The sequence below is a fragment of the Panthera onca genome, chromosome A3 (assembly GCF_046562875.1).
Source record: "Panthera onca isolate mPanOnc1 chromosome A3, mPanOnc1 haplotype 2, whole genome shotgun sequence".
Lineage (NCBI taxonomy): Eukaryota > Metazoa > Chordata > Mammalia > Carnivora > Felidae > Panthera > Panthera onca.
Window position 1 is genome coordinate 8,146,970 of NC_138341.1, and position 13,948 is coordinate 8,160,917.

Below are 13,948 nucleotides of genomic sequence, written 5' to 3' on the forward strand. Positions count from 1 at the left end.
CTCCATTCAAATGGAACGCACCACACCGTGCATTAACCCGTTCTTGCCACCTTTTTCCTGGTAGTAAAAAATGACTGTAGCAGGGGTGCCTGGGTGGCTCAGTCGGTTAAGCCGGTTAACTCTTGATTTCAACTCAGCTTGTGATCTCACGGTTTGTGGGTTCGAGCCCCGAGCTGGGCTCTGCACTGGCAGTGTGGCCCCTGATTTGGATTCTCTCTCTCTCTGCCCCTCCCCAGCTCACTCTCTCTAAATAAATAAATAAATAAGTAAGTAAACTTAAAAAAAAAAATGACTGTGTCTTCCAGCTGTGGTAGATTTTGGAAAAGAGGAAATAAAATCGAGAAACTTCTATTGTGGTTCAGGCTAGTACTAAGCACCAAAGTCCCAAGCAGAGACGGCAGGAAAAGCCACATGACTGCTCAGCTCCCTGCAGGCCGGGCCTCGGAAGCCCCTTCACCGCCCCCTTTGGGGAATGGGTTCCCACCATGGTCCTCAGACGAACTCCAGGCAACCGTGCCCTCTCCTGAGACATTGCACTCAGGCCAGATCACAGCCCGGGGAGCCCCACGCGGGGTCCCGAGAAACCCTGGTCTTGACACTGAGCTTGGATGGCCTTTACAAAAAGATAAAGGGAAAAAAGCTGTAAATCCCCCTTGAGGAAGGAAGAAGGAAATACAGATTGCACTTTGCTGTGTGGGGCCAGGCACCGAGGGGTCCGTATGGCGATTGCGTTGGCACTTGGGTCACCTGACCCCTTCTTCATAGGTCTTGTTCCCATTCCTCATTCTTCAGAGCCCAGGCATCTACAGGGGGCAAACCTCTCCTGCCTATTTCAGCCCAAATTACTCCTCCCTCCGGGCCTGTGGGAGGCTGCCTCCTCTGTGCCAGGACTGGGGGTGAAGAAGCCTTGGTCCAGTCTTCTAGAAGCTCAGTCTGAGGAGACAGATTCACGCAAAAAATAACCGTGGGCCAGGCAGATGGCGATGAGGGCGAAAATAGAGGCTCGTAGACTGTGGGATCCGCGAGAGGGAGAGACGGGCCGTGATGTGGGGCTGGGTGAGGGCGTCTATAGAGATGCTTCGGACCACATGGGTTTGGGGCCGGGCCCTGAGGAGCCCAGGAAACCAACAGTTGTTACGACTAATAACAGTAGCTAACATTTGCTCCCAGAACTATGCTAAGCACTCAACTCGTCTTAAATCATTTAACCCCCCACAACCACCCTCGGGGGAGGATGCTAGTATTGGGGGTCCTATCACAGACGAGGAGACTGGGGCATGGAGATGTGACGTCATTGGACAGAGGCCACATGACTCAAAAGTGGCACAGCAGAGTTTTGACCCTGGCGGTCTGACTCCAGAGTACGGCCAGGCAGAGGGGCCCTTAGGACTCTGTGGACAGTCTGAGCCGGGACAAGGGAACCACAGAACATGCAGAAAACACTGGGGACCTGGGCTGGGGGGTTGTGGGGGCAGCGGGGTGTGTGTTGTGCTGACCGTCAAGAAGAGATGGGCCTAGAATACTGGGGTGGGAGATTGAGACACCATCACGTGGTGGGGGGGCCTCAGTGGTGGCTGAGCAGGGGACACGGGCAGAGTCGCGGTTTCTAAAAATCCTAGGATGGGCAGACGTGGCCTTGGAGAGAGGGCCACCAGGAGCTGTGTCACCTCACTGGGCACCCAGAATACCACCTGGGGAAGCTCTTCCTGAATGACAGCTCGCAGGATTCTTTGAGTTTACTCTTCTCTTCACAAGCAATGTGGAAGACAGTGCTGTGGTCCCAGCAGGACATGACCCTCCCTCCCCACATGTCTCCCAATGCGGTACCCACCGCCTCCCGGTGGGGGTGAAGCCTTCAGCAGCCCCCTTCCCCCCGTGCCCCTCTGCCCCCTTTTATAAAAAGAGAAAAATCCAGAATGCCAGGTTTTGACCACCAGTCAGATCGTCCCTCTCGGCAGTGTCTGACCTCACTCCTGGGCCAGAATCTCCTTCTGTCTGTCAATGGTCAACTAATACCTATGACCTTGAGGGTAGAAAACAGGCATGAAGGCTTCTTCCTAGGACACCTGCACGATAGAAGGAAGGCAGAGAGCCCGGAACGCAAATTCACCTTGAGTTTCCACCCTCCTATCAGCCTGGGAATGGGCACGGGGACAGAATTTGGTGGCCCTTGGTCTCAGGGAAGGCACCTGAGGGCAGGTCCTCTGTACTCATCACGTGGGGTGCAGTGTTTCTCCCACCAAGGAAGTCTGCCCAGACGGGAGAGAGTGGTTCCAGAACACCCAGGTACTGGGCACTTTCCTGCGGAGACTGTTTTTCGAAGATGTCACTTCTCAGGTACCGCAGCATAAGAGCCAGGAAATGCCATTTCTGCAACTTATGACAAGCCTTGAGTCTTTGGGGAGGCGGGGGAAGGGGTACAAATTGTTTTCAAGTCAAATCTCCCTTCGAACCGTTGCTTGTTATACTGCTCTGCCTTCTTTTTGAGTGTTTCAAACCCACGCAGCTCAGCTCCTGGTGCTGTGCCTGGGGCTCTGGGAGCCGGAGACGCTAAGGAGGTGTAGAAGCTGGAACAGGGAGGCGTCTGTGAAGGAAGTGGCCTGGACTCTGTGGCAGGCAGCACAAGGAAGCAGACACCTGCCTTAGAGAGATTGTGGCATGGCGGCAGGTGGGCTCGCCAGCCGGTGATAGACACTGAAGCCGACACGAGGGGGGCATAAGCATTAGGCCCATGGAGTGCCATGATGGGCGACGGTGGCAGGGCCAGACCTCCGCAGGACTCCAGGCCCCATATTCTAGGCCCTTCTCCTTGTCCGTGGAACCCCCGTTCCTCACTCTCTCGGGGAGCTGGGGCCCTCTGCCCTGGCTCAGCTGGTTGAGACCCGCCCTCAGCACGGAGCTGGGGAGCGGGGAGGCAGGCCTTCCACTCCCTGGATGTCTGGCTATCCAGCTCCTGACGTTTCTGGAATGAACCGATTCTGAGCTGTAACCCACTGTTACAGCTTCAGGTGTGCCCCTCGTCCCTGACTGTGGGCACGGAGCAGTCTTAGAACAAAGGAGGAAGCACGGATGGTGGAATTTCTGGAAGCAGGGGCTTTTTGAAGTGTAGGGGTGGGGGCAGCCTTCCCAAGGCGTCTCTGAAATCACCTCGCACGGGCTGTTTCCTGCTTCACGGCTGCGTGGGACCAGCCCTCGGAATAGATTTCCAGCTGGTCCTGTTCTAGACTGAAGTCAATTCAAATTGAGTTAAAATATCAGAAAGGATATGCCTGGAGAATTACTTGCCTCCTTCCGCCCCCCCTAGGATGGGAAGTTTGAAGTGAAAGGAACTACCCAGAAAAGGCTGAGTCTTAGGGCCCCACGCCATCTGCCACAGACACACATTGTCTTCCTCAGCGGGAAAACCAGACCCTCCTCGGCAGGCGCCCCATGCTTCGTGGCCCTTAGTAAGCCTCAGAACTGCGTGGCATCCCAGTTCCCATTTTTTTGGAGGAAGAAACTGAGGCCCAGGGAGATGAAAGGCCTCAGCCAAGGCCATTTGCTTCACTGATGGCAGAGCCAGGGTTTAAGCCCAAGTTCCTGAGCTCAGAGTCCATTCAGGGTCCATTCATGCCAGAGCACAGGCTGCATTAGGTAACAGCATATCTGAGCACGATAAAAAGTGTTTAAAAAGTAACTCGAGAATGGCCACTGTTTCCTGGCCCCTTTGATCACTTGGGATACAATGCACCTTCTTAAAGATTCACAATTGGTCTGAGAAAAACTAGGGTTTGTAAAAGCCCCGGGAATGTTCCTTTTGTTTTTTTTTTATGGTGTTATTCATTTTTCCTTTACTTTGTATTTAAGCTTGGGTACAAGTGATAAGCTGTCCATAAAGACCCGATGGGCACACGCTCATTAGTCCAAGGTAGGGCAGGTACGCTGGCTGTGTGTGGAATTTTGGCCCCAGAGGACAGGTCTGAGGGTATCAGACACAGATAGGAAGTGACCTTCAGTGCCCTTCTGCCCTGGAGCTGCTGGGGTGCACATCAAAGGTCTTTGCCCTTGGGACATCGGTGACCGTCTTGCCCTGGGCTTTATGCTGCCTCCTCAAACTTGTCGGTGACCAGGTTATGAATTCCCCAGACTCTGGGTGATTTCCACCCCTTCAGTGGTTCAGGAGTATTTTTTTTTTTTTCCTGAAAGTGAAAGCAGGACTTTCATAGACATATGAAATGAACACCAGGCAAAAATTTTTTTTTAACTAACGAACGAGATATCCAGTAAGATTAAAAAAAAAAAAAAAAAAAAAAGGTTTACAGGAAAATCCAAAGAAGGGACATCTACATGTATGTATACATGTATATATCTGTATATATGTCTATACACATGCGCTCAGGGATACAGAAATAAATTTGCTATTAGATGCAAGACTGGCTTCTTCCAGAGGGGTGGTAATCAATTGCAGTTTGACAGGACACAATTATTTACATTTCTATGAACAGAAATAATCTGCATCACCATCTGCTCTCCACAGTTAACTTTAATCTTTAAAAGTGAGTAATCATCAAAGACAATGAAAGACACAGATTCCTGTAAATGAGATAACCCAGGAGTGTCTCCTATACAAGGTCCCGCAACCCATCCAAAGGACATCCAATCACTTTTTTTTTCTTTTTTTGCCCATTTCAGAGTTTCCCAGTTTTTCTCACGTGGCCTGGGAGCAACACACTGTGGCCAGGGTGGCAGAGAGCTGTGAGCGGCTCTGCTTGGGGGCAAGTGTATAACCCTACACCCACCATTCCGTCCAGAAGGCAGGAACATATAGCTTGACCACAGCTACAAGAAGCCCCTCTGAGGCTATTGGGGTCTTTCCCAGGGACAGCAAAATAGCTTTGTTTGGAATGACCCTTCCATCTTGTCCCCATGTTGTCCACCGCGAGGGCTGACAGTCTGTATCTAACCGTCTTCTTCCGATTTTCTCTTGCCCACGCTTCTTGAGTGCAAAGCCCTGTTTTTAAGCGGTTTCCAGGTGCCCCTAAGTTTCTGATGTTTTCTTCTGGTCCGGTCTTCTGAAGTCTTCATACGACTGATCTAACATCATCCATTGATTTACTCAGCATATGCTTACGAATACAAGCCAGGCTCCATAGTTACTGCTGGGTGTTCAGCTACAAACATTGAGCACAGAGTCCCTGTCTCACTGGGCTTTCCTTCTAGTGGAGAAGAGAACAGCACACAGGTAAACAAATACATAATATTATTATTTCCAGTAGTGACAGTTCTCAGAATTTAGATAATTGGACCAAAGGTGATGGGGCAGAGAAGGGTGGGGCGGTCAGGGGTGAGACCACTAAAATGGGGGTGAACCAACCCTGCAGAGACCATGGGTCAGAGCACCCCATGCAAAGGGCCGAGCACGGATGGGGTCTCCAGGGAAGGGGCTCCAGGGATGAGTTCACCCCATCGACAGCCAGACATACACAATGTTAAATTCTGCCGTCTTTCATGGTTTACCAAATTTCAGGCACGTAAGCTGTGTGATTGCGCATTTTTTCATTTTGTGCTTATAAAGTCACGCTGGTCAGGGTAGTAGAGTGCAATGTATTTTATTGAGCTGTTTGTTGGTTTGGTATATAACCTTTACATATTTAGGCACATGGTGTGAGGGCCTTCCCTTGTCCCAGGTCCCCAAACTAGGAGCAGGATTGGTCAACCGCAGAGGCGCCCCCTGCTGGTCTTCCATGGCTCTGGATGTAGAATGAAAAGCTGCAGAAGGGGAGGACCTACTTGAGGGCAGGATGAAGGCCAGACTCCCTGCACCCGGGCCGGTTCTGCCTATGTTTCCACCACCAACACGTGTCCTCGCACACCGAGCTCTGCTCATCTCCAGGTGAGCCCGACTGGCTGACGAGTGGCTTTGCACATGTTTTATTTATTTTTTTTTAATTTTTTAACATTTTTTTATTTATTATCGAGAGACAGAAACACAAAGAGCATGAGCTGGGGAGGGGCAGAGAGAGGGGGAGACACAGAATCCGGGGCAGGCTCCAGGCTCTGAGCTGTCAGCACAGAGCCTGACGCGGGGCTCGAACTCACCAACTGTGAGATCATGCCCTGAGCCAAAGTCGGTCGCTTAACCAACTGAGCCACCCAGGCACCCCATCTTTGCACCTGTTTTAAACCTTAATCCCAGACAAACTGGCCTGACACCCAAATGAATTCCTGCTATTGTTAAGGGCTCTGTGTTTCCTTTCATGGGGAACTGAGGTGGGGGTGGGGCATTCTGATGTATTAGGCCCAAAAGGCCAAGAGAAAACGTAAATGGCTTCAAACCCACTGAGACAGTTCTGGTGACAGGCAGGAAGCACAGGCCTGCCTTTGGGCTCCCTCTCTGCCTCAGACTCTAGGGTGAAACCTTCCAGGACGCAGGGTGGGATTGGTTGCCTGAGGCTGCGGGGACAACATTGGTGACCGGCAGAGCAGCTTGGATGGGGACTCTGAAAGGCATTTAAAGGACACAGCAAGAGCCACTCACCTCGGCAGGGGGACCTCAGTAATGAGCCACTATCACTTCCTTCAAATGAGTGCATAATGTGGTAAACTGTTATTCCCTGGACATTTAGCTCTCCAGCTGTTCCTTAATAACACTGAGGCATCTAACCTTTTCATTCCAGGTGCTATTTCCCTGTGTCCTGCATATCTAATTAGCACCTACTCCAGGAGGCAGCGGGGAGGACTCATTGACTGCCAGGGCCCCACATGCTTGCTTGCGCTGTGCTCAGCGCGGGGCCACACGCCCTTTGGAGAGGAGAAAGGCGGCACAGAGGGGTCCAGTACGCCACAAGGCAGTGACCGTGCTGGACCCTGGGGATCAGGTGGGCAACACCGGAGCTCAGGACGGGAGGGGTCGGTTGCCTCCAGTTGGGGCATCGAGGAGACCTCAGAGGAGAAGGGCTGGGGTGTTCTAGGTGGAAGGGTCAGCACTCTCCGTTTTCACCCTCAACTCCCTGTACATTCTCTGGGCTCTGAGACGCTGACAACACAGAGCGTTTGTGGATTGGCTCCTGCCTGGGGCAGACCTGGCTTCCTGGCTCACAGGACGGTCCAGGAGCCCAGGGCTAAACAGATGCTGGCAGTGGTCTCTCTCCAGCTCCCAGGGTGCAAAGACAGGACAAAGCTTCCTGAAATGCAGGAGGGGCTGCTCTGCTGGCCCTCTGATCGGCTTTAGCTATCAGGAGGGGGTTGATGGCACAAAGAACTGCAGGGATAACAGCACAGAATTCAGACCTGTGAGCAAAGGACTAAGTTCTCCCTTTTACCATCACATCACTGCATGGCTCTTTTTTTTTTTTAATAACATAATTTATTGTCAAATTGGCTAACATACAGTGTATACAGTATGCTCTTGGTTTTTGGGGTAGATTCCCGTGGTTCATCGCTTACATACAACACCCAGTGCTCAGCCCAACAAGTGCCCTCCTCAATGCCCATTTTCCCCTCTCCCCCATTCTCCCACCAACCCTCAGTTTGTTCTCTGTATTTAAGAGTCTCTTATGGTTTGCCTCTCTCCCTCTATATTGGTAACTATTTGCACAGCTCTTTTTTAAAAAAAAAAATCTTAGTTATATTCTGTTTAAATTGTTTTTGGAATATTCTAGTTTTGCTAGACCGTGCATTCCTACACCTTCCAAGAGGGCAAAAATTGGTTCTCAGGGTAAAAAATTCTTACTCTTTTTATGTGTAAAATGCAGACAGACATATGGAGCATGAACTGATATGCTGTGTGTCTGCGGTATTAAAGATTTGAGACGGGGAGTGAACAGGAAATCAAAGTCTCAAAAGGCCGTTTAGGAACAACAATGAAGATGATTCTGAGAGATGCCGGGCTCGATGGAAAAGTGCCTGATGACCACCCCCCCTTTATTTAAGAAGCAGGTTTGGAAGTGAGTTTGGGTGCTGTGGAGCTTAGTAAGGGCACGTGATTTATCCATGTATTCAGTTGTTCAACAAAGAGCAATGAGCATCTGTTACATGTCAGGCGCTGTTCTAGGTGCTGAAATAAAAGTGCCTGTGCTCAGGGGGTTTCCTTCTAGGGGAGGTAACAGACAAGAAACAGTGAGCTGATGTATGGGGTGTCCGTGGTGAGAAGCACTCTGGGGAAAAGCAAAGCAAGGGGGAAAGCACGTGGTTTGGCGAGTGCAACTTAAAACGGGGAAGTTAGACAGGGTCTCACCGCACAGAGAACGCTGGGGTAAAGTCCTGAGGGTAAGGAAGCTGTCACAGGAGCTCTGGGGGCCATGGTTGTGGTCAGGGAGAGCATTCCAGGCAGAGGGCACTGCAGACGCAAAGCCCCCAAGCAGGAGGGTGCCTGGTATCTTCAGGGGGCAGCAAGGTGACAGGCGAGGGGAGAAGAGGTGGTGAGGGCAGAGGGATGGGGTGGCATGCAGATCGCGCTGTCTCTGGTGGCCACCATGAGGACTTGGGCTGTCACTCTGAGTGAGGTAGGTGGAAGTCCGTGTCAGTTTTGAGCAGGGGAAGACACTTGCTAACACATTTTAGAAGGATCTCCTCAGTGGCAGCACTGAGAACCGACTGCACGTGACAGAGGGGGAGGCAGGGAGGACAGTGGCTGTGCCCAGAGTGACCCAAGCCTGGATGGACATTTGAAGGTGCAGCTGGCCAGATGTGTTCAAAGGCTGCATGTGGGCAGTGGAGAAGCGAAGCGACTGGAACCTTAAGTAATTATCTAACTTCACACAGCTTCAGGGGTTGGAAGAGAAGTTATCGGGGTGAAGAACATTCTCCTCCCTTCTGGAAAAAAGATGATCATATTGGGGTACACATGTACATGCAACTCCCGGGGCTTCCAGTACAAGATGGTTGACTGCGCATTTGCAAAAATCGTTGGATGGTCAAAAACCATCCCTCCCAGAAACCCTTTGAGGTTGGCAGTAAGGAGGTTTACAAGGGAATGAACTTGTAAACTGTTGAGAAATGGAAGAGGCACAGCAGCAGCCCCCAAATCATGGTGCATCTCTGGAAGTTAGAAGGGCATGTGCAGAAATGGATAGACACGTCAGTGGAGAGAGCCCAGCTCAGAGCTGGCGAGAGAGAGAGATTACAGGAGGGGGTTAGTTTTCATGGCAGAACCACCAAGAGTCCGACAAGGAAAGAAACAGGGTGAGAGAAATGATGGAAAATGAGAAGATTCCATGCCCCCATCCCCACAATGAGCACAGACACACACATGTCCCCTCCAAGGCTGACGCCAGGAAAATGCTCCCATAAAAGCAATACCTTCCAGGGGCACCTGGGTGGCTCAGTTCGTTGAGCATCCGACTCTTGGTTTTGGCTTGGGTCGTGATCTCATGGTTCGTGGGTTCAGGCCCCACATCGGTCTCTGCGCTGATGATGTGGAGTCTGCTTAGGATTCTCTTTCTCCTTCTCTCTCCACCCCTCCCACATCTCTCTCTCTCAAAATAAATAAATACACTTAAAAAAAAAAAAAAAGCAATAGCTTCCTTGACATGATATTTCCTGGGGATAAAGCCTGCCAGTTGGAACAAACCTCCCAGGTACAAAGAGTGAGCATTCTCATTCAGAGAGAAGCTGATAACAGCAGAAGAACCCAACACAGCTGCTCCCTGTAATTAATCTTCTTGGACCTTCATTGAAAACATAAATTAAAATAACACTGGCCAGACACCTGCAGGGAACGGCCTGAAAGAGAAGGACCAAGATGAGCAAAGGCCCCTGGGAAAACAGAAATAATTGGGGAATGAAAGAAATCTTTAAAAGTAATTATAATTAGTATCCTCAGGAAAAAAAAAAAAAGTATTGCATCAGTAGAAGTAAAACACTCTGCACAAAGGGAGAGAACTCAGAGAGCATGCGGAGTTTGTTGAAATAAAAAAGATGTCATTGCCAATGTTATAAAACAACAACAAAAGCACGGCAGCGAAAGTCAAGAAAACCTCCCCAAACAGAGAGCAAAGAAGGACATGGGAAAAAAAAAAATCTAAGAACTAAGAGACACATGAGTTTCAGATGGCATGAACAAAATGGGGAAGAACTCCCCAACTCGGAGATCACAATGAATACAGATGGATAAGCGATTCAGACCTGGGTCTCACCTTATGAAAATTTAGAACACCAAATGTAAAGAGAGCTTCCTAAAAGCTGACAGAGAGAAAAATCATTATTTTTTTAATCTATTTATCGTTACTAGTATTATCATGATTTTTATAGCTACTTGTTCGGCTTCAGACATCTCATCAGCAACAGTGAACGTGAGAAGACAATGGAACAGGGCCTTCAAAGTCCAGGCAGAAAATTATTTCAATCCTAGAATTCCATATTCAGCCAATCAGACAATCAAGTAGAAGAGAAGGGTAGAAGCTTTTTTAGACATACAAGGGCTTACACAAGTTACCTTCTGTTCGCCTTTCTGAAAAAATTACCCAAGTAGGAACCCTAAAAAGAGGAGAAACGCATCCAGCTGCTTTGTGTTTGACTCACGTGGAATTAGGACCGGGCATGTGACGTCTGTGTAAAGATTCTGGGATACAGCTGTGTCAGCAGAAGCTGGGAGGCAAAACGCGTTGTCAGCCCAGAAGTCAAAATGGTCAGATGTGGCACTGACATATGAGAGATGCTATTATGGTTCTTGACTGCCTGCAACATGGCCTGGGGACCCTGCACTTTCTGGTTGGTGGTTTCTCACGAGGATGCAGACAAGATGATGGCTCACGGGCAGTCACCTGAAGGTTTGCCTCAGGCTGGGGGATCTGCTTCCAAGGTGGCTCGCTCACAGGGCTGGAACATAGACGGTGGCTCTTGGTGGAAGGCCTGAGTTCCTCCTCACGTGGGTCTCTCCAGACAGAGAGTGCCTTCATGGCATTCCAGAGCAAGGGATCCAAGAGAAGCCTGGAAAGTCACACGCCGTCACTTCTGCAACATTCTACCGGTCACCCAGGCCAGCCGTGATTTACCGTGGGAGAAGACTACACAAGGGCATGGGACTAGGAAGTGGAGATCATTGGTGGCCATCTTGCAGGCCGGCTACCACAGTCTGCCTTCTGCCCACCTCCCCCCCGCCATGATTCAGGTTCCTCCCACATACAAAATATAGTCATCCCTCTCAAGGACCCTCAAGGTCTCGTCTTCTTACATGTTTCGTTTCTTTGTGATGGCAGTAGTCTTTTCCCAAGTATCAAAGTCTACTTTAGTCAAAGTCTATATTAACGATAAATTACCACAAAACTTAAAAGCTTGAAACAGACGTAAATATTTATTTTCTCTTATGGTTTCTGTGTGTCGGGATATCAGAAGCGGTTGTCTAGGCGGTTCTGCTTCAGGGTCTCTCAGGAGATGCATTTCAGTGTGAGCCTGTGTTGCAGTCATCTGAAGGCTTGTCTGGGCTAAAGGAGCTGCTTCTGAGTGGCTGTCTTGTATGACTGGCAAGCTGATGCTGGCTGCTGGCAGAAGACCTCAGTTCCTGGAGGACCTGGGTGGCTCAGTCGGTTGAGCATCTGACTTCAGCTCAGGTCATGATTTCATGGTTCGTGAGTTCGAGCCCTGCATTGGGCTCTCAGCAGAGAATCCACTTCGGACCCCCTGTCCCCCCCTCTCTCTGTCCCTCCCCCGCTCATTCTCTCTCTCTCTCTCTCTCTCTCTCTCTCTCTCTCTCTCATTCTCTCTCTCTCAAAAATGAATAAACATTAGAAAAAAAAAAAAAACAGAAGACCTCAGTTCCCTTCCAGGTGGATATCTCTCCACAGAGTAGCTTGAGTGTCCTCACAACATGGCAGGCTTCTTCCCCCAGAACGAGTGATCCCAGAGAAGTCAAGGAGAAAACTGCAATGTCTTTTATGACTTAGTCTTGGACTTAAACTCAGAAATAACACACTGTCGCTTCCAGGGTATTTTCTTGGTCACTTAGGTCCACCCATGATTCAGTGCGGGAGGGGACGACCCAAGGGCATGAATACCAGAGATGGAACATCATAACGAGCCATCTTGCGATGCCAAAGCACTGATGAAGCAAGACATGATTTTGAACCGAGAGAATGTAAGAAAAGGGAATTCATTGAGAATATTTCCTTTCCAACATCACAGAATTAGTGACAAAGGTTTTATTTCCTTCTCTATTAATGAGTTCTACGTTGAATATCATTTGCACATTGTATTACAGACATTGTCTCTTTGACGTCAATGTTAAACATGTACAAAAATCATGGGAGACTCGAAAAATTAGAAGTACAAGACAGACTCTCAGTGTTTGAACAATAACAATAGGAAAGCAATGGGAGAGCAGGAAGCAGGGGTGTGGGCGCAGTGAGCAGAGGTGGAGAGCAGTGCAAGGACACGAATTCTCCAGCACACCCAGGGGAAGCACAGACACTTCCTGCCGTTGACAGATTCACAAATAAAGGCTTATGTGTAGTATTTCTACTTACGTAGGTAGCCATTAGGTTCTTAGGGAACCTCAGAAAAACTATAGATATAACTTTTAAAACTGCAAGGAGATGGGGCACCTGGCTGGCTCGGTTGGTAGCGTGTGACTCCTGATCTCGGGGTTGTGAGTTCGAGCCCCACGTTGGGGGTAGAGATTACTTAAAAAATAAAATGTTTCAAGGGAAGCAAAAATAATATAAAAACAGGGAGGGGGACAAAACACAAGAGACTCTTAAGTACAGGGAACAAACTGAGGGTTACTGGAGGGGGTGTGGGTGGGGTGGTGGGCTAAATGGGCAAGGGGCATTAAGGAGGGCACTCGTTGGGATCAGCACTGGTGTTATATGCAGGCACTGAAGTAATCTCAAGGTTTTAGTCTTTGTGGATGTGAGAGTCAATGTCTATTGGCTTCAAATTAATAAAGCGAAAGGACTAAACATTTTACTAAGACAAAACAAAGCAAAATCAGGCAAATGGTTTTTTAACCTTTGAAACATGCTATATGCCTACTGCGTGATATTGTGGCTCTGTGTACATTTATTGCCTTTTAAAAGAATAGGTATTTTATAATCTCACCCTGCCGTTAGAGAGCCCACATTCGAAGAATCCGAGATGGAATTAAAAGACGCAGAGAGAAAGAACTCCGGTTTTCCCAGTGCAAGGAGGGGCTGGAGAATTTAGAGAACAAGAGCTATTACAAACGAATAGGTAATATGAACTATAGGCCTGTTGTGTAGGTTAAACAAAATATTTCATGTGAAGCGTTAACCCCGCGTCTGACACCCAGTGAGTACCATGCAGATGTTCACTGTTGGCCGGTTTTTACAAATATAATACTATTAATACAACAAAACATAGTATGTTGATTAAAAAGGAAAGGGCCTCTCGATGTTAGTCATAATGAAGTAATAAATTCGTATATATTCATTACCAAGTTCAGGAAACACACTACCTCGATACTAGCAATAGGTAAGCCTATACCAGTGGAATACTAGGAGGCCATTAGAAATGATTTTGGAAGATCATTTTACTGTTATGGAAGGCTACTAAGTGAAAAATCATGTTTCAAAACAGTATATTCCACATGATGCTAGTTTTAATGGCTAAGCATATGATAAATGAGCACGAATAAATATTTATTGAATGAATAGACGTTCTAATGGCTATACACATGTTTACGCACACACACACACACACACACACACACACACACACACACCTCATCCACCAAAACATGAACACCGCTTATCACTAAGTAGAAAAATTTGGAGGCATTTTTACCTTCTTCCTTTTTAATTTTGCATTCTCTAAATAATCCTTAAAAGTTTTGCTTTACCTTGGGGCACCTGGGTGGCTCAGTCAGTTAAGTGTCGGACTTTGGCTCAGGTCATGATCTCACGGTTCATGGGTTCAAGTCCCGCGCCGGGCTCTGTGCTGACAGCTCGGAGTCTGGAACCTGCTTTGGATTCTGTGGCTCGGGTTCTCTCTGCCCCTCCCCCGCTTGTGCTCC